This window comes from Triturus cristatus, chromosome 3_2, assembly GCF_964204655.1.
Source record: "Triturus cristatus chromosome 3_2, aTriCri1.1, whole genome shotgun sequence".
In the NCBI taxonomy this organism is placed as follows: domain Eukaryota; kingdom Metazoa; phylum Chordata; class Amphibia; order Caudata; family Salamandridae; genus Triturus; species Triturus cristatus.
The window spans coordinates 1,038,149,379-1,038,171,301 of NC_140584.1; positions in this window are offsets into that span (position 1 = coordinate 1,038,149,379).

Sequence of the window (21,923 nt, forward strand, 5' to 3'; positions counted from 1 at the left end):
GGCCTGGCTAGGGTTCAGAAGCTGCGACCGGGCCGGGGGCTTGTGCTCTGTCCGGCGGGACCCGGGTGCGGGAGACCCCTGTCCTGCAAGCCAACCGAGGGCGTGGGCACTGGGGAAGTGGGTCCACCGGGGCCCGGGGGAGGGTCTCCCCAGCCTGGCTAGGGCTCGGAAGCTGCGATCAGGCCCGGGGCTCGTCCTCCGGTCCAGTGTCCCAGGGTGCAGGAGCCTCCTGTCCTGCAAGCCAGCCGAGGGTCCGAGCACTGGGGACGGGGGTAAGCGGGGCCCAAGGGGGCTCTCCCAAGCCTGGCTAGGGTTCGGAAGCTGGGACCAGGCACGGGGCTTGTGCTCTGTCTGGCGGGCCCCGGGATACGGGAGACCCCCATCCTGCAAGCCAGCCGAGGGTCCAGGTGCTGGGGAAGGAGGTCCACTGGGGCCCGGGGGAGGCTCTCCCCAGCCTGGCTAGAGTTTGGAAGCTGGGGCCGGGCCCAGGGCTCATGCTCCGTCCCAGGGTGTGGGAGCCCCCCGTTATGCAAGCCAGCCGAGGGTCCTGGCGCTGGGGACAGGGGTTCCACCAGGGACCGGGGAGGCTCTCCCTGGCCTGGCTAGGGTTCGGAAGCTGTGACCGGGCCCAGGGCTTGTGCTCCATCCCAGGGTGTGGGAGCCCCCATCCTGCTAGCCAGCCGAGGGTCCGGGGGTCCACCGGGGCCGGGGCACGTGCTCCATCCCAGGGTCCCAGGGAGCGGAGCCCCCCGTCCTGAAAGCCAGCCGAGGGTCCTGGCACTGGGGACAGGAGTTCCAACAGGGCCGGGGAGGCTTTCCCTGGCCTGGCTAGGGTTCAGAAGCTGGGACCGGGCCTGGGGCTTGTGCTCTGTCCGGCGGGCCCCAGGGTGCGGGAGCCCCCTGTCTTGCAAGCCAGCCGAGGGTCCGAGCGCTGGGGACGAGGGTTCACCGGGGCCTGTGGAGGCTCTCCCCAGCCTGGCTAGGGTTTGGAAGCTGTGACCGGGCCCAGGGCTCGTGCTCCGTCCCAGGGTGCGGGAGCCCTCGTCCTCCGTCCCAGGGTCCCAGGGTGCAGGAGCCCCCCAGTCCTGCAAGCCAGCCGAGGGTCCGGGCGTGGGGGACAGGGGTCCACCGGGGCCCGGGGTGGCTCTCCCCGGCCTGGCTAGGTTTCGGAAACTGTGACCAGGCCCGGGGCTCGTGCTCCGTCCCAGGGTCCCAGGGAGCGGGAGCCCCCCGTCCTGAAAGCCAGCTGAGGGTCCTGGCGCTGGGGACAGGAGTTCCACCAGAGCTGGGGAGGCTTTCCCTGGCATGGCTAGGGTTCGGAAGCTGGGGCCGGGCCCAGTGCTGGTGCTCCATCCCAGGGTACGGGAGCCCCCCATCCTGCAAGCCAGCCGAGGGTCCGGGCGCTGGGGACGGGTGTCCACCGGGGCCTGGGGAGGCTCTCCCCGGCCTGGCTAGAGTTCGAAAGCTGTGACCGGGTCTGGGGCTTGAGCTCCGTCCCAGGGTGCAGGAGCCCCCCGTCCTGCAAGCCAGCCGAGGGTCCGGACGCTGGGGAAGGGGGTCCACTGGGGCCCTTGGGAGGCTCTCCCCAGTCTGGCTAGAGTTCAGAAGCTGGGGCCGGGCCTAGGGCTCGTGCTCCGTCCCAGGGTCCCAGGGTGCGGGAGCCCCCTGCCGTGCAAGCCAGCCGAGGATCCCGGCGCTGGGGACAGGGGTTCCACCAGGGTCCGGCGAGGCTCTCCCTGGCCTGGCTAGGGTTCGGAAGCTGTGACCAGGCCCAGGGCTTGGTCTCCGTCCCAGGGTGTGGGAGCCCCCATCCTGCTAGCCAGCCGAGGGTCCGGGGGTCCACCGGGGCCGGGGCACGTGCTCCATCCCAGGGTCCCAGGGAGCGGAGCCCCCCGTCCTGAAAGCCAGCCGAGGGTCCTGGCGCTGGGGACAGGAGTTCCAACAGGGCCGGGGAGGCTTTCCCTGGCCTGGCTAGGGTTCAGAAGCTGGGACCGGGCCTGGGGCTTGTGCTCTGTCCGGCGGGCCCCAGGGTGCGGGAGCCCCCTGTCTTGCAAGCCAGCCGAGGGTCCGAGCGCTGGGGACGAGGGTTCACCGGGGCCTGTGGAGGCTCTCCCCAGCCTGGCTAGGGTTTGGAAGCTGTGACCGGGCCCAGGGCTCGTGCTCCGTCCCAGGGTGCGGGAGCCCTCGTCCTCCGTCCCAGGGTCCCAGGGTGCAGGAGCCCCCAGTCCTGCAAGCCAGCCGAGGGTCCGGGCGTGGGGGACAGGGGTCCACCGGGGCCCGGGGTGGCTCTCCCCGGCCTGGCTAGGGTTCGGAAACTGTGACCGGGCCCGGGGCTCGTGCTCCGTCCCAGGGTCCCAGGGAGCGGGAGCCCCCCATCCTGAAAGCCAGCTGAGGGTCCTGGCGCGTGGGGCCCTTGGGAGGCTCTCCCCAGTCTGGCTAGAGTTCAGAAGCTGGGGCCGGGCCTAGGGCTCGTGCTCCGTCCCAGGGTCCCAGGGTGCGGGAGCCCCCTGCCGTGCAAGCCAGCCGAGGATCCCGGCGCTGGGGACAGGGGTTCCACCAGGGTCCGGCGAGGCTCTCCCTGGCCTGGCTAGGGTTCGGAAGCTGTGACCAGGCCCAGGGCTTGGTCTCCGTCCCAGAGTGCAGGAGCCCCCTGTCCTGCAAGCCATCGGAGGGTCTGGGGGTCCACTGGGGCCCTAGGAGGCTCTCCCCAGCCTGGCTAGGGTTCGGAAGCTGGGACCGGGCCCGGGGCTCGGGCTCCGTCCCAGGATCCCAGGGCGCGGGAGGCCCCCCGTCCTGAAAGCCAGCTGAGGGTCCTGGCGCTGGGGACAGGAGTTCCACCAGGGCCCGGGGAGGCTTCCCCTGGCCTGGCTAGGGTTCGGAAGCTGGGACCGGGCACAGGGCTTGTGCTCCGTTCCATGGTGCAGGAGCCCCCCGTCCTGCAAGCCCGGGCTGGCTAGGGCTCGGAAACTGTGACCGGGCCCGGGACTAGAGCTCCATCCAGCAGGCCCCGGGGTGCGGTAGAGGCCTAGTGAGGCTCTCCCCGGCCTGGCTGCTTTCAGAAGCAGGGACCGGGCCGGGGAACGAGGGCGACTGGCTTTATCCGCTCTGCTGACGGAGCAGAGTTTTCTGCTCACACCTAGCAGAAACCAGGAGCATACAACAGCAGGTTATCATCCCATCAAAAGAGCCGGTAGAAAGCAAAGGGAGCCTGGTGAAGCCAACAGGTCTGTGAACAGTCCTTCTTCTGTGTCAGCATATGCTACTCCAGGATGTCCAATCAGGCTTCATGGGCGGCTCTGAAACCCCTTACTCTCCACGCCCTCGGTTTGTTGCAGACTTGTACACTCCATTGCTTGTCCCAAGAGATTAAATCAGATTTCTCTGTGGGAGCCTGATGCTCACTGCAATTGTAGGACAGTTTGGGAGGGATTCATTTACCACAATAAATAATCTCAAAGGCATGAAGCTTCAGGTTACCCATAAATTACGGAATAGGGGTATATTTTGCTGTGCGTAGACTGCCTTCATTATTACCCATGTCAACACACAATCACCATCAATACTCCCACTATGAAGAGGGGGAGGAAGAAGAGTGGTCTTTATGGGACCTTGACCTCAGGAGGTCATACATCTTTCTGGATCACAAGCAGTGAATGGAGCCCTAAAACCACTCAACAGCATCTACTCATGCTAGTGGCTCACTTACGTAAACCCCTTCTGGAAAGGGAGGAAGAGTTTCCAGGCCACGAGGCCCCCACGCCGAGTGGTCACCATGGTGCCCCTCTTCCAAAGAAAGCGCCCAAAAAACAGGACTGTTTCGGAAAATCTGTGAACCTATGGACAAAGAAGTACAGGCATGCCTCAGGGCAGAATACCCTCAGCGTATTCTTAAGGACATATTTACCCTCACACAAGAGATTGGAACAAAGGTGTCAGAGTTTTTGGCAAAGATTATTAGGGATCACAAATAAAGGAGTGGACTGGTCCTCGCACTCCTTCCAGGACAAGCTATTGTATGTGGTGGGACCCACACCTAAATTTTAGAAATGACTGAAGACGCCAAGGTGTAAGGTGGCATGATAAATCTGGATATAATGTTGGGATGGGCACAAAGAGCCACCTGCCTACTTGGAAATGCCAAATGTGCCCTCTTGACACAGAGAAGTAGGTCTCTGTGTATAAAGGTGGACCAGATTCTGTGAGACCTGGCACCCTCAGAGGCAGGAACAGTGGCATAGGGCTGCCTATTCAAGGCCCCATTCATTAAAGAGCTGGTGAATGTTGTTGCAGTGTTTGTCTCTCCGGACAAAGTGTCAGTCTCTATTAAATAGTTATTTGGAGGGAAAGTTTGTGTCCAGCTGGCTGGCTGAGACAGGGGACACTTTGGACCCAAGAGAAAACAGGGAGCGGACGTGAATAGGGATGGTAAGGCAAGCAATTTGGCAGCTTCTTCCCCTCCAGACGTTCTGACAGAGGCCAAGGTGCCTTTTAGGGGAGCACGATACACACCAGGAGGTTATACCTTTCTTCTATCTTTGATCGGGCGGAATTATGGGGGGATTTTTAGACAAATGAATGAGAATCCTTAGGTCCAATGTGTACTGTAAATAGTGCAAAGCTTCCATATAGAGTTCTATGGTTCCCTAGTACTAGAGGCGGATAGCTCTCCTGGACATATCAGGGAACATTTTTGCAAAACACCAATTAAATTATATGGAGGACTGGATTGAGTCAGTGGGAATTTTATCAACTGTTTAAATGGGGTTTTGACCAAATCATTAAACTTTGGATTTTTGTGTTGCTTTAAGATTTCAAGCAGACAAATTAAGCCCAAAAGAAGACTTTAATATGCTGCGTTTATAGACTCATCTACTGCATTTGACTCTATAGATTGAAACAGGCTATGTTGGAAAATGGAAACGTGTTATAACAAGGGTTTTTTTAAGATTAATAATAGAACTCTATAATGGAGCATGGACCCAAGTACAATTAAGTGTGAATGGTGCAGTTACATACTCTAAATGGATTCGAAATAGGGTTATATTTTGGCCCCAATATTGTTCAACATATACATAGCAGATGCTTCAAAGTATCTACAAGCAACACATTTTTCCACCAAAATTAGGTACATCTCGTATTCAGAGTATTGTATTTGCAGATGTTAATGCAGATGATAAAATCTTCCTGGATATAACCTCAAAGGGGCTAATTGGGTGTCTTTTACAAATATTGGAACGAAAACTATATAAAAAAAAAAATGAATATATAGCCAAAGCAAAAATAATGATATTTGAAAAATATAAAGCTGAAAAAAGTACCTGGAAAATAAATTCTGAGACTTCAGAAAAATTAGACACCTATGTCTACTCGAGGTTTAGATTTTCTTGGAATCTGAACTTTTAGGCACATATGAATAATGTTTTGGGTCATGCTTATACCATGGCAAGTGCTTTGGGGAAACTATATACCAAGTTTGCCAATAAATAAAGTGATGCTTTTAAAAAAACATATGAGATGAAAAGTGTCAGTTAATATTACATGAAAGTGAAATTTTGGTGGAAAAGATGTAAACAAAATTCGGTCAATTAAAGTACACATCTGGAAAAAAATGATTGCCTTGCCATAAGGTTCTCCTGGATATGATGTAAGATTGATCTCGGTTTGGTTGATATAATGTACACAAGTTACAAAATAATTTTAAATACCTGCTATTTTCTTAAAACTGCACCCAATGATTCATTTGGATATTTATTGAAATGGTATATAGAGTATCATCAGATATACAATTGATTCAGAATATAATTAGATTTAATCTAGGCACAGTGTATTGAATATAAAGATGGAAGATATAAAAAGTAGAAATACACGGAAACACATTTTAAAGTTTGCAAGCAGGTCAACATCATATAAGTCGTACTTAATCCTATTTAAGAAGGATATTCTTATGTCATGTTATGGTATTTTATGTTATGTTACTTAGATTTGTGTTCGCACTATCACCTGGGAGGGTATACTTGTGCAGGCCAGGTGTGAGCCACGCCTAGGGTCTAGTGGGATTATTTGAAAAGCCAGACCGTCCACTTCTTGCGGAATTCAAGAAGTGAGGAGGAGACTCTTATGTATAGTGGCAGGCCATCCACGCTTTAGGAGCAATGAAGGAGAAGATTTGTCTGTTGGATCGGGTTTTCCATATGTGTGGTATGTGTGCAAGTAGGAGTCCAGACAAGCAGAGGTGTCTGAAAGATTTGTGAAAGCAGATGCAATTGTTGAAGTATGCTAGGCCAGTGTTATGTAGTTCCTTGAAAGTGTGGGTAAGGAGTTTGAATTGTACTCACTTGTTGTATATGGGGAGTCAGTATGGTGTGATGTAAGTGCAGCTTGGGAAGTTGAGAGTGATTCTGGCTGCCACGGTCTGAATGTTGTGTGGCATTCTGGTGAGGTTTTTGTTGATCCTTGCATAGACGGTGTTCCCGAAGTCCAGCTCCCTTGTGTGTGTTAGGTATTCTCATGTGAACTATCCAGATGGAAAAGGTTAACCTTGTAGTTATCTTAGAAAGATTCAGTCAAAAGAAGTAAGAAGAAGGATGCTAAAACTAAGTATTAGATAGACAATCAATCAGATAAAACATGAAACTAAGATGCTCGTTATATGTCCTTTTTGTACTATGGAATCGTTAACCTTGCAGCACCTTATCTTTTTTTGAATGATTTTGAATTCTGAGAACAAGTCTCTGGCCCCAATTCACAGAACTAACTTAAGACAAAATCCTAAACTTACTACCATTTTGGTATTCACAGAATGCACTTACTACTTCTGGTATTCACAGAATGCACTTACTACTTTTGGCATTCACAGAATGAAGTTACTACTTTTGGTATTCACAGAATGGACTTACGACTACTAACTTTACATCCACACTCGGGCCGGAATTTCCGCACCCGGAGCGGGAGTTCCACACCCGGAGCGGGAATCCCGCTTCCGGGTCAGAATCTCCGCATGTGGCCCGGAATCTCTGATTCCGGGCCAAAATATACGAACTGTGGCCGTTGATCATTTTAGCCGAGGGTAAACACCTGTCCAAGTGCCTACCATCCCCCACCATGCATCAGCTGACACACTGCAGTCAATCCTAGCCCTGCAGCATGTATAAATGCAGACCAGACACACACAAACCCTTTCAACATGTCACTGAATGTGTTTGTTGCACTGCCCCTTGCCATTCAGCAAAACTACTTGAGGAGGAGGAGGAGGAGGAGAGCAGAGAGGATCTTCAGACAGAGGATCAACCTATTTGGAATGTCCAGCCAAGATGTAAGGACTAGGGGTGGGCGGAATTTGCGAAATTGACTTTCGCAAATTATCGCGAAAATGTTAAAAATCTCCGCAAACACGTGGAAATATCGCGAAGATGCAGAAGTTTTTTTCCCGCCCGTTCGTGGTAGTTTCTGCGTGGTCGCGGCTCGCCAACTTACCCATGCGGTTGCTCGCGGGCGCGGCCATCTTGTTTTCACTCTTCTCGGGGTGCATGATCGCGAGAAGAAAGACGTGATCGCGCGACCAATGACATTACTGCGGGCACGAACTGTCGCGAGACAGCGCAAATGGCTACCAACAATCCAACATCTCGTGGAGAACGCGACCGGATCGGGAAAACTTGTCGGCGAACGCGGGGATTCAGGTAAGGCGATCGCGCGTGCGCGAGAATGTATTATTTTACAGCGCGAGCAAGAAACAAATTATCGCTAAGCTGCGGAATGCGGAAATTTTGACATTTTCGCGCTCTCCGCGGAACGCAAAGATGTCAAATTATCGCAATTTCCGCGAGCGGAACGGAAATTTAGCCCAGGCTTAGTAAGGACCAGGTACCGTTTCCCTCCAGAAGTCATCTTGGATATGGTATGTGAGTGGGAGCAGGAACTTGACCCTGTGACCTGCTGCTCACATACAATACCAGTAGATCTCAAGATCCTTTCTGCTCTCCATTTCTTTGCCACTGGGTCTTTTCAAAGGGTCTCCAGTGACCATGTGGGTATATGCGGTGCCTGCATCAAGTACTGAGATGCATCACTGCTAGAGCCCACAACCACATACAAATGCCACATACACTGGCCCTGAGACAAAGGGCAGCACGAGATTTCTATCTCATTGCACAATTCCCACGTGTCCTGGGTGCAATTGATTGTACCCATGTGGTCCTTCAGCCACCCCGCCGCATTGCACACATCTTCTGCAACAGACACCGATGGTATTCCATCAACGTGCAAGCTGTCTGTGATGCCAGTGGGAGGTTCGTTAATGTGCATGCGGTGTTCCCAGGCTGTACCCATGACAGCTTCATATTCCGCATGTCACATCTTGCCCGGCAGATGGCTGCGGGAAAATTTGGCAACTTGTGGCTACTGGGTAAGTACGAAGCATTAAAAATGAGGTAAATGTGTTATTCAAATATCTGAATGCCCACCAACATTAACCATTGTACAATAAGAATCATAAAGCTACATACATGGCCCAACAGATACTGCATGTACTAAATTATAGATCATGTCCTGTGCAAATCAAAGAGGGAAACGCTGCGTATGCACTCTCCCCTCATCTCTTCACCCCTTACAGGCGTGCAAACACTGTACCACAGCGTAGGTACAATAGGGCACACATTCGGACTCGAGCCATCATAGAGCGCACTTTTGGTCTGTTGAAGTCGTGTTTCAGATGTCTCGACCGTACAGGGGGTGCGCTGCTGTACTCCCCAGAAGTCGTGTGCAAGATCATATTAGCCTGTTGTGTTTTGCACAACATTGCTTTAACGCATGGCTTACCCATACCGCTGGAACTCGGCTAGCTCTGAATCTGGTTAACCGGGCCATTGCACATAACCGAGGTCAGGGCATGCAAGTCCGTGATCAGCTCGTTGCCACGTTTTTCACATGAGCAACCTGTAGTGTCATGGACAAAACGTGGTTTGCTGTCTGTTGTCAATGATGAAACTTGGATATACACGACTGTCAATAAATTCCTTACTCAGACGACTTTGCAAGCCACACTAACTGCATGTAAATCACAGCTGTTGACAGTAGTCAAAAGGTTGAGCGTGCCCATGTCAGCGATCAGTGTAGTGGATGTCCCTAAAGAATCTATTGACGCAGATGCAAAACGATACATGTTCTGAGAGACCTACCCGGACCTTATGAGGATGGGTCACTTAATCACAAAAGGCCATAACCATTGCATTCTCAGGCCTCAACAGATTTGACTCCCCCACAAATGATGGGCCCACAACGTGAGTGATGATGTCATGGGTGAGTCAGGCATCATGTGATCAACTCTGGTAATGAGCACTCAATATGGACTACATGTACCATAATGCAAAGTAGGAGAAAATGCAACTGGGGTTTGATGTTGTGTCAACCCCCTACCCCGTCCGTGCAGAAATGTCATTAAATGGTCTGTTCCCCCTTTTGTTACATATTCATAATTCTCACCTGCACTGTCATTTCAATTTTTTCCACAACAGAACAGCAGGATGTCAGTGGATTTGATTTCTGATTGTGGATGGATCAGGATGAATACAAGGCTGACTCCTGGAAACGGGTTGTGTTCAATACCCACCAGGTCACGCGAGGGTTAATTCTGGTGTCCCGCACTTCCTGACTCCCTGCAGATGCCGAACTGGGGCGCTGCTGATTGGAGGGATAGGAGACGGGGAACGGGGCTATGATTGGGCGAGCTGCCTAAGTAATGGCATTTATTACAGGCTTGCCACGACCGCTCACCGTCTGCGCCCCTCCGTGCTCGGATCGGGCTTAGGACCAGCCCCCCTGGTTCCGGACCACTAGACCTGATTAGATATTTGCCAAAAATGCTCAGAAGTTTGGATCCAGAGGGAGGGAAAGCTTGCTGTCCGAGGTTTTCACCTAGTATGAGGCCTGGAGAGCTAGCAGTATCATGCATTTGCTGTCTCGGCCTGCTACCTGACATCCTGACCTACTCTAGCAAGCTTCCTTGCCCTATCAAGGAGGTGGAGGGTTTTCCAAAACCAGGTGTAGCTGCGCCCCCCCTGAAATGCCTACTGCTAAACGCCAGATCACTGGTCAAACATAGCCTGGAATGTAGTTTACTTTTGGAGGATCACCAAATCGTGATGGCCTTTATTACCGAGGCCTGGACTGATAACACCTCAGGCTCTGATATTGTGAAGGCCCTGCCGGGCAATTTTATTTGCCATACTTTGGACCGTCCCACCAGAAGGGGGGTGGGGGGACTCGCTGTTATTTATCATAATAGCCTTGAGCCCTCTTTCTCCACAGCCTCTAATAAAACTTTTGAAGCATTGTCTATCAGTGTCCGCCTTTCACCCCACAACACTTTTAAAGCAATGTTAATTTATTGTCCTCCCGGACCCAGAGGCCCGTTTTTGAATTCACTTGGCGACCTGCTGGAAGAAGGGTTATGCGTAAACACCTTCACTATTCTGAGAAATTTTAATTTTTATTTGGAAGATGCGTTAGACACGGATACAGAGAGACTTATGGATATTATGGGAGGAGGCGGTCTTGACCAAAGGGTGGTAAGTCCATCACATATTGCTGGACATACGTTAGACGGCATTTTTTCCAACAATCCCGGTCTGGATCTGTTGGAGATTCTACCACTCATGTGGTCAGATCATGCGGCGATCATTTTTACGCTTTCCCAGGGAGGCCAGTATCTAGCCAAGCCTAAGCCCAGGGAAAAGATCTCAATCCGGGCATGGAAAGATATAAATGGGGTGGAGATGGAGAACTTCCTTACACGGAATATTCCTAGCTTGCCTACTAATGTAGATAGGGCAGAGGAGACGTACTCAAGGTGGATTGAGAACGCATGTGATAAATTTGCGCCAATAAAACTTTTTACCCCGAGACAAGCTCAGCCCTCGGCCCCTTGGTTCTCAGGAATACTTCAGAAACACAAAATAAACTGTAAAAGGCTTGAGAGGATCTGAGGAAGGGGTACTGCCCTAATAATAAACAAAAGTATAAAGAAAGCCTCAGCATCTACAAGGAACTGATATCGGAGGCAAAAAAGGCTACTTTATGGAGCAGATACATAAGGCCAAGTCATCCTCCAGTGAATTGTTCAGGACCATTACAAAGTTGACCATCCCGACAAACCCAGCACTCATAGAAGCCCGGCCTTGTGTGAGTCACTTGCCTCCTTCTTTAGGAATAAGGTGGAAGGGATTTTTTCCTCCTTTTCCATTGCCCAAGGGGATGGGGGGGGGGTAGCTGTAAATAGCATCGAATCAAAGCTGAGAGCACCATCGGACAGATTAGAGTGTTTTAGTCATTTAAAGTCTCTGGAGGTCTTAAAGTTATTGCGCGCGGCTCGGTCTGGTTCTCCCAATGATCCTTGCCCGGTTGTGGCACTTAAGATCTGCCCTGAGGTCATTGCATCCATACTTACCCCCATGTTCAATTTGATTATTGACATGGGTGAGTACCCTAAGAAGTGGAAAACCGCTACGGTACTTCCATTGAAAAAAAAACAACTTGGATTGGAAATGAACCTAAAAGCTATAGACCAATATCACGACTCCCGCTCCCGGCCAAATTACTAGAGAAGGCCATTAACCAGCAACTTAGCACCTTCTTTCAGAAGACCAACGCACTGGACGCTACGCCGTTTGGGTTTCGATCAGGGCATAGTACGGAACTGGCTCTTATTAAAGCCACGGAGGAGGTTAGAGCGGCTGTGGACCAGGGAGGAGTAGCTGTTCTGATTCTGTTGGACCTATCGGCAGCCTTCGACACGGTCCACCATGGGGTGTTGCTGGACTGGTTGTCGGGGGCTGGGGTGGAGGGCTCGTCTTGGAGCCTCTTGAATTCCTTTTTGGCTGACAGAATACAGACGGTTGACCTGGGATCGGATAAATCTGAGCCTTTTTCCCTCCCTTGTGGGGTACCGCATGGGTCCTCCTTGAGTCAAACGCTCTTTAATATCTATGTCAGCCCACTTGCGGCTGTGACAAGATCCTTTGGGCTCCAACTTACATCGTATGCGGATGATACACAAATCGTGTTATCCATACAACAAGGGTCCCAAGTGGACATGGCAGCAAGATGCCACGACTGTTTGAAAAACGTGGCCGGCTGGATGGCCTCCAATTGCCTTAAATTAAACGCCGGGAAAACCGAGGTCATCATGTTTGGGAACAACCCTAACATTTGGACTCCCGATATGTGGCCAGAAGCCCTGGGAAAGCTACCTGACCCCACAGGGAAAGCAAAAAATGTGGGTGTTGTTGTGGACCAAAATCTTGATTTTGGGGATCAGGTCAGTGGAGTTGTCTCATCCTGCTTCCATATCCTTAGGATATTTAGGAAAAAAAAAAATTGCCAGTAGATGGATTCAGGACAGCACTCTCTGCCCTAATTTTGCCGCGTTTGGACTACTGCAACAGCCTGTACCTGAATTTGAAGAAAAAACATGGACACAGGCTGCAGTTGGTTCAAAACGCGGCAGCAAGACTGCTGACAGGAACCCCCAGATACACTTCTGTACGAGAGGGTCTCAGGCAACTCCACTGGCTGCCTATAACAAGACGTGCGCAATTCAAAGTCCTATGCACGGTCTTTAAAACATTGACGGGCAGTGGCCCAGAGTTTTTAAGTAAGTATTTTAAGTGGTATATTCCGGGAAGAGCCCTTCGCTCGGCTGAAGGCAGACTGGTGGTGGTCCCGCGAATAAAAAAGGTCAGAAGGGGAGGAAACAGTTTTGCCTTCTGTGCAGCAAAAGCCTGGAACAGCCTGCCGGGACATCTTAGTAATGCCTCGGAGCTCCTCTCGTTTAGAAAGGGACTCAAGACCTGGTTATTTATGGAGTAGATTCTGCTTTCTTTTCAGGAGTCAGTAGACAGCACCAGGACGTCCTTGGGCATAAGTGCGCTTTATAAGCTTCTAAATAAATAAATAAATAAAATGGCTGCCAACTATTTCCTGTGATGTATTTCCTGCCTCCCACTTCCTGTAAAACATTTCCTGTATGAAATAATGTGTTCCGGGTCATTTTCGTAGTTTACGGCCCGAAATCGGAAGTTCCGATTTCGGAGTGTAATGCGCGTGTGCAGACCCGCTGCTCCGGAACCAGAAACTACGTTTACGGGCCGTAAACTCCGAAAATGACCCGAAACACATTATTTCATACAGGAATTGTTATACAGGAAGTGTGAGGCAGGTAATACATCACAGGAAGTTGTTGACAGCCATTTTGTGTTCATTCTGAGTCATCCTCTATCACAGTTCAGATCCTCTGACATCCTGCTGCTCTCATCTTTCTTATTTGCCTCAAAATGGCTGAGGGTTATGATGAGAAAGCACCCCCTTTCACTGAAAGGGAATTAGACATCTTAGCTGAGGGGGTGCTGTCCAAATATCCACAGCTATATGGGGACCCAGAACACCAGCTGAGCAATGCAGCCCGGGCCAGGCTATGGGCCAACATCGGGGAGCGCTGCAGTGCAGTGGGACTCCACACCATGAGTGCTAGGGCATGCCGCAAGTGCTGGGAGGACCTAAAACGATGGTCCTGGCACAAGGCTGAGGAGCTGGTGGGCCTGTCTTTCCAGCACCATGTGCATCGTCCTCGCCTCTCCCCACTGTACAGGAGGGTCCTGCGGGCAGCTTGGCTGACCCTCCATGCTCAGCTGGAGGAGCATGAGCAGCAGAGACCTGCTAAGTGCATCATATGCAATATGTGTCTGGGAGTATGATGTGAGTGAAACAGTGCTGTACCATTGTGTGTCCCATGCCTCCATTCACCGATTCCGTGTCCATGCAGCAGTCACCAAGATTAACAAGGAACATGTGGCATATGGACTGTACAGGGCAGAGTGCATTTTGGGAGTTGTAGTTTCTTCATGACAACTGTATAAATGAGCCACACTTGTGCATTCATATTGAAATCTGCTCTGCCAGCACCACTACAACTGGAACAAGGAAATCATAACTGATGTGTGCATTGGATGAGCAATGGTACATACATTGTCCAGTGTGCTCATGGCAGGCCAAAGGGTATTGGATGCTGTGACTTGCATTGCATTTGTAGAGTTTGGGTTCCAATTTAGACAGATCATCATGTGCCATGGAGTCAAGACAGACTTTGAGATCCTTACATCACTCTTAAGTGCTTCTAAATTTGCAAGGTGTGTCCACTGACAGATGTCTCACCCTCAGTGGCCTGTATGACATTTCACATGTACATGTAGCTGTCACAACGACCCCCCCCCCACTGTTCACCAGTGTACTGCACTACCTTATCAGTCACCAAAGCCAATATGTGGCACTGGATTGTCAGATTATGTGTGGGGACAGCAAAAGGCTAGGCTCACAATGTAGCTAAAGACCCTATGTGGATGTGTGACCCACATTCGGCACTTGTCTTGTCCAATACAATGCTACAAAGCAGATGACACTTGTCCAGACGTTAAATAGCTGCGACTCCATATCAATGGCCAAATTCAAATAAATCTGGACACTTCATGTTCTCCTTTGGTGGACTGGTTTTGGAACCTGCACATATAGCCGTGACAGGACACACAGATCACAAGAATGCCAAGGTTGACTTTTGGCCAATACAGTTGTGTAAGCCACAAACATTCACGTGAGATGTCCATGTCAGACTCAATTCAGTAAATGACAGTGAACATACACGTAATTTAAGTTCATAAACACTGACAACTGTAGAGTGTGATCAGAGGAAAACAAAGTCTGACCTTGGCTCATCTATGTATGTGTCTCGTCCTGCATGAAACAACCACCACATTAGGATTTTGCTTACATTTCAGCAGGCACAGCTGGCGAAATGGAAGGACAGCAGGACCAGGTCCGGAGCGCGAGGCCATCAGTGCGCCGGCGACTACACCCTCTTTCCAGCAGCAAGGAAGAAGAAGATGAGGAAGGACCCTCAACATGAGGAGGCAAGGGGATTGTGCCCACCCGGACTGACAAGGAACACCCTGATGCTGGTGCTACCTCCAGGGTGGAGGCTGCAGACATTGAAGGTGGGGGGGAAGAACCCAACACCTCTGCCCATGATGTGGTGGAGAGCTACTCTCCCCCATACTCTTCACCTGTGGGTCCTGAAAAGGTGTCCCCGGGGCAGGCCAATACCCAATCTGGGCCTGCCATTGCCCCCTCCCTACCTCTAGAGTCCCCCATTCCATCGGGGGCTCCAGATGTATCCCCTGCAACCAGTCCCCCTCATCGTAGCTGCCAGCTCAACCACAACTTTGTCTCCGGACCAGAGGCACCACATCCCTCCTGTCCCCCCAGGCCCCTCCCGGTGTTGTTCCTCCTGTGGCTGTGCCAGGGGACTTGAGGTGGATGTGTGAGGGCCAGTTAGACATGTCCGCTCGCATCATGCTACAAGTGTGTCTGGAGATACGCATGATGCAAGAGGACATTGTCCGATCTCTGGCCACCCTCACTACCAGCATCAATTCCATGGCCACAGCCATGTCGTCTGTTGTTTCCCAAATCCCTTCCCATACCACCATCAATGTCTCCCCCTGTCCGTTGCCCCACACTGTTTCCCCCCGTACTCCTTGTGTGTCACGAACCCATGTGGTGCCTGTTCCTGCACCCGCCAGCCGTGTGCCTGCAGAAGACTCTGAGGATCTGGACATTGTGGTAGTAGAGGATAACCAGAAGGACACTTGACTTTTGACTGAGACATCGTCCTGAACAATGATTTCATTTTCCGCTTGTAAATAGACTGGTTTCCCTAACGCTCCCTGACGTGTTATATTTGTGTTGCCCCACCCCAATCCAAGTTCCCTTCTCAATCTGAATTAAGATCATCATTTGTTTTCCTTTCTCCCTTCCAAATGGACGGTTGTTCTTCTGTGCATTCATAAATATTATTGAGGAATTCTACTTACTTTTACTTGTTTGACTTCATTTTGAATGTCTGGTTCAGAATATGGACACATATTTGGTGAGTCATCTGCTATGCACATAATGGCTTGTTGCAATGATGGGTTACACTTGTAACTGTGTCACACACACACATACCTCCTCACATCTCTAGGCCACCTACATCGTTACACAGGACATGATACACAACAGAATCTTAGTTTTGTAGATCTTTATTTTTTCTATACAGATATTCACGTGGTCAGTTTTCTTGGGGTTCTTGTCACTGGTGATCGTGCTTGCAACATTGCAATTTTTGAGGTGTTGATCGCTGTGAGGGATCAGGTCGGGCTCGTTGCCTACATGTAGGTGGGTATTGTCCATGTGCCTGTACAGGGTGATCTACATGTGCAGGGGTAGATGGTGTATGCACATTTGGTGTTTGTGCCTGGACATGGGCTGGATGTGCACGTGGTGGGAGTGCCTGTACAGGGGTTGGTGGTGGTTGTGCAGGTGGTGGCAGTACCTGTACAGGGATTGGTGGTGTGGTACTGTAAAATTTCGGAACCATGTTGGAGGCATGGTCCCACCATGCCTATTTTGGTATCAGCGAACCGCAAATGACTAATGCGGTATGTATGAGTGTTTTCTTCACGTTTCCCCGATGAACTCACCACGTATGCAATACTACATATTAAACCCTCGGGTTCCATTTTAAAACGGTAACCATTTTGTGGTTGCTCTCACATAGGCTGCGCATTGAGGCCATGCCTAGGCCTAAAGGACACGCAATCTTTCTTTTACTTCTTTGTGACCTGTGCAAACTGACTCCGCTGCCCGAGGTCAGTCCTGCCCGGCCGGTTCCTTTTACTGCGGCCTTATGGGATTAGCATCAGGGCCCGACACATCATAAAGTCGTGCATCCCACATGAACCCTGACTAATCTCTTTCACACCTGACTCTGTTTCCTACTTTATGGTTTGTTTTACGAGGAGGAGGTGTCCGTTTTATTGGGGTCTGCTGATATCTGATGAGGGTTCTGAGCCTCGCTGGGTAAATAATTATGTGCTGACCGAGCTGAAATGTGGGATTATCATCATGAATGTGCTCTTTCTTTGAAGCGAAAATATGTGAACGACCACTTGTAAAATAGGGGCGGTGTTGCCCAGAGCGTAATATTTTGTATATAAGAAAAGACTGGTTTTTGGTTGGGAGCAGTCTCCTTAGAACATACATCGTGTTGTACTTCTCGGATACCTGTGATTGGTCTGCAGCCAATAAATACGATCTTTGACTTCACCTAGAAGACTCTGTGTTTTTGTGGTCTGAAACAGGAAGAACTCGAAATCTTCGGGTGTGTCCCCTGGCACCGCTGGGTTGGTTCTGAAAAACCCAGTACTTCAGTTGGCGCCCAACGTGGGGCGATTTCAGCGGTACCGGTCCAAGCCAGAGGTTCGTGAGGAGCTTCGTGTGAAAATTCTGGAGGAAGGCCGCCACTTCATCGACCCCTGCATGTCGACGTGGTCCGAAAGTCTTTACTGCGAGGTTCTCCGCGTCCCGACGGCTACAAAGGACTGCTGCCCTGACTATCGCCCTGTTTTGGACCCTTGATGATTTGGTAGAGCGAAACGATTTAACGAGTCTTCTGGTGACGTCATCGATACCTCAGTTAAGTATAAGTGGAGCGTCTCCCAGTTCTTAGTTTGGTTCTTAGTTTGGTATCCCTTTGGGATCGCTTTGATTTGGAACTTGCAAGTGCCAAAGCCGAAGGACTCGTGTATTCACGAGACTATCGTATTCGATAATCCTTTGACGTTTGAAACTAGACTAGTGAGCGAAGATGCCTGGTTCTAGTATATTTGGAAATTTGTTTTGTTTGGGTTATAATAGGGACTCGCGATTAGAGGATTCGTGTCCGGTTCCTCCAATTGGAACTCCAACGTATGAGCTTTATCTAAAACATGGCGTGGGCCCCATTACGTATAATGAAGTATGGATCCGATACACCAGGAAGGATGGTGTTTTAAAATGGCCCCAAAATGGTAGTTTCGACACAGAAATCCTAGATAACTTAGAAGTTAAATTATTTAAAAAGAAAGCCCGGCCGGCGATGTTTGATTCTTTCCGCCTATGGCGAAAGGAAGCCAAACAGAAAGAAATTAAATTAGCGAAGAAAAATAAAAGAGAGAAAGGTATGTCGATATGCAAGCAGCCTTACAGTTTAAAGATAATGAAGAAGAACACATGAATGAGCAGCTGCACAGGCAACGTAAACTAGTAATTGATAAATGCTACCCAGTTTTGCCGCCCCTTCAGCAAGATGCGTCAAAAGAAGAGGAGTAAGATCCCTTAATGTCCCATTTGCTGAGTTCACCACCCCCGTATGCGCAGAGTGCTACAGCACCTCCGCAACCCTTAAATGTACAGCCTCTAGTTAATTTGCCGCAAGCCTTCCCGCAGCCGCCAGCTCCCCCTCAGCCGGCTCCTATCCCTACGGCTCAGCCCTCTCAAGGGCCGCCGGTTTCGCTGCCTATCTCTTCTGCGCTTCCCACGACTTTACCTAGTACATCAGCTGCCTCCCTCGGCGCTCTTCCTGATACGACCCCTGTACCTGTATCTGCACCTGTTTTTCTTCCCTCTGTATTTCCCCCTGTTCTTGCCTCAACTTCTCCTTCTACACGACAACGAATAGCTAGTGCGGTCACTAGTTTTATGTCGCCTCTCTTCGGGTCATCTAGTACGACCCCTGGTTCACAACGTATGCAGTTGCGTAGTCAGCTGCCAGGTTCTGAAGAGAAAGAAGTATTAGACCGCATGGCACATAAATGGATTGTTTTTCCTTCAAGATATGATGTGGAATCTGTTGTAAATGTTTTTCATCAATGGGAAGCACCAAAACAGAGATACGTTTTCGAGAAAATGTGTGAATTCCGCGGTGGGGAATTGGAAGATCATGGTCTAGATTCAAGCCCGCAGGAGTTGTGTCATGTACGGTTCGATTTTGAGAAAGGCACGATTGTGGGACGCGATGTTGATAGAGCAGTTACGACATTGTTGTCCTTCAGGAATGGGGATTGTCATCAGTCGTTGTTCGAACAGGAGTTCCCTGTAGGGAAAAAGGGAAAAGCGCGCCAATATCCGATGCGTGAGGTTCCTCCAGTGTGGAGACCTGGTGATTTAAATGCTAATCCACCTGTTCAGCCACATTTTCAGCGTGTTTGGGTACACGTGCCATGGAAGCGAGCTGAAGTAATAGCGCTTAAGCAGACATTGCCTGGCCCCCGTAAAAACCCTGCAGGATATTATAAGGAGTTATCACAAACCGCAGAATCGTGTGTCATGAATTTAGCTGACATTGATATGTTGTTCGGGAATGTTGTTCCGCAGCCTTTGTGGGGATTGATTCGTAGTACAGATCATGCTGCAGAACTAGGTGGCACATGGGCTAATATCATTGCTGCAGACACCAGACAAGTTGGTGGTGCCAAGCCTGAGCCCGTGATAGCAGAACTCCCTGGTAGAATTATTACCTACATGAAGACTTTAATGCCGGCGATGCATGTGAATTGGGATAAATTATCCGCATGCAAACATAAGAAAGACGAAACAGTGTCTGATTTCTTCACCAGGTTTGAAGAAACATTTATCGACCACAGTGGTGAAGACATGAGTACGGAAGGTGGTCAACGGTTATTTGTTGATAAATTTGTGCATAATTTGCTCCCCGAGTTGTGTAAGAAATTAAAAGATTCAGAGAGTTCTTGGGCTGTTTCCTCATCAGCACAAATACTGGCTACTGCACAGTATTACGAAAATAGGGATAAAGATGAGAAGGATAGAGCAGACAAGAAAACAAAAGAATTAAAGACGAAGGTTCTTTTACAGCAGGCTTACCCGCCACGTGGAGATCAGAATAACTATAAGCAAGGTCAGAGTAACTATCAACAACCCCAACAGTTTCAGAGTAACTCGCAAAGGTTCGGGTATTCCCAACCGCGTGTTCCTGTGGGTCCCAATCAGTGTTCGTATTGCAAACAAGAAGGTCATTTTAAGTATAGTTGTCCTATATTGTTGCAGCGCACGAATATTGCTTATGGCGCGAGAGGTAGAGGTGGTCAGCAAGCTCCTAGAGGTAGAGGGCGTGGGAATGTTCCCCAGAACGCGCGTCCTCTTCCGCCTCAAAATACGATGAATAGTTTTGATCAGCAAGCCAATGCAACTGGTAGGACAGCTCAGTACTATAACGATGACTATTATGCGGAAGATGGAAATGCGGAAGGTAATGATTACTAGGACAGCCATAGACAGAGAGTGGGAGTTGTTTCAGTGCCAGTGGACCAGAGTGGACCATATGTCAAGGTGACTACAGCGGGTGTATCAGAGCCTTTCCTATTGGATACTGGTGCTGCAAAGAGTTCTATTATGCACTCAAAACTCCCTGGCGCACCTTTGTCTGGCGAAATGAATGTTTCAGTAGGTTTTTCTGGCGCCCCGGTTAGGAACCCGATCTCTAGTCCTATGCCTCTTTCTGTTGGACCTTGTGAGCTGAAAGCACCCCTTATCCTAACGACAGGTTGTGGTGAAAACCTGTTAGGATTGGATTTGTTAAAGAGAATACATGCAACATTATATTGTACCCCTCGGGAGTACAACTTACACTGGGTAGGGAAGTGATTTCTCCAATGTATTTGTCGAAGAATAAACTGCCAGCTGAATTGTCGTCTCTTCCGGATGTCCTTTGGGCTACTAGTCCTAACGATGTAGGTCTCTTGGAAATACCGCCATATGTGGTCACTTTGAAAGCCAATGTTAAATTGCCACACATTCCCCAGTACAAGATCTCTAATGAAGGTGAGAAAGCGTTGTTAGCGATCATCTATGACTTGATTGAAAAGGATGTAATCGAAGAGACAAGAGGCAATGTTTGCAATAGTTCTGTTTTGCCTGTTTTAAAACGTACTGACCCCTCTCAGCCACCTGTTTACAGGTTTGTGATCGATCTTAGAGAGGTAAATAAGATAGTTGTGCCACAGTTTCCAGTTGTCCCTTATATAACTGCCTTGTTAACTATGATCCCAGCTTCCGCTGCTTGGTTCTCAGTGATTGATTTAAAGTATGCTTTCTTTAGCATCCCGATTGCAGAGGAAAGCAGGGATATTTTTGGTTTTAGTTTAGGAGGTCGCAGCTTCCGCTTTAAACGCGCTCCACAGGGCTACTGTGAAAGTCCATCAATATACAGTCAGGCTTTAAAAGCGCAGCTTGATGCAATTTTCTTACCTAGTGGTGCTACCCTTATTCAGAATGTTGACGATTTACTAATCGCCGCGGATACTGAGGAGATTTGTAAAGAAGCTACATTGTCATTGTTGCGTCATTTGTCTGCCTTTCATCACAAAGTGTCTCTCTCAAAACTGCAATATTGTCGACAAGAAGTGACCTACTTAGGTCATCTCTTGTCGAAGGAGGGAAGGAAACTAACCCCAGAAAGAATTCAGGCCAATGCACAATTGAGCGTGCCAAGAACACAGAGAGAAGTGCGTGCTTTCTTGGGTATTACTTCATACTGTAGGCAGTGGATCCCGAGTTTTTCTTTGCTGGCAAAACCTTTGATAGCATTAACATGCAAAGATACACCGAATCCCGTCCCATGGTCTGAAGAGTGTCAGAAAAGTTTTTCGGAATTGCGTAAGGCATTATGTTCGGCTCCTGTGTTGGGTACCCCCGACTACAGTAAACCTTTTACATTGTATGTTCACGAGAAAGAAGGTTGTGCGTTGTCAGTGCTGACGCAGTCTTTTGGAGACAGACAGTGTCCACGCGCGTATTTTTCGTCAACTTTGGATCCAGTAGCTAAGGCATTGCCAAGTTGTTTGAGAGCCACAACGGCAGCAGCTGTTTCTATTCGACAGTCTGCTGGGTTAGTAATGAATAACACGTTGATTGTAATGGTTCCACATGCAGTGGACACATTGTTAAACAGGACCAAGACACAGCACTTAACTAGTGCTCGATTGTCAGGGTACGAGTTGACA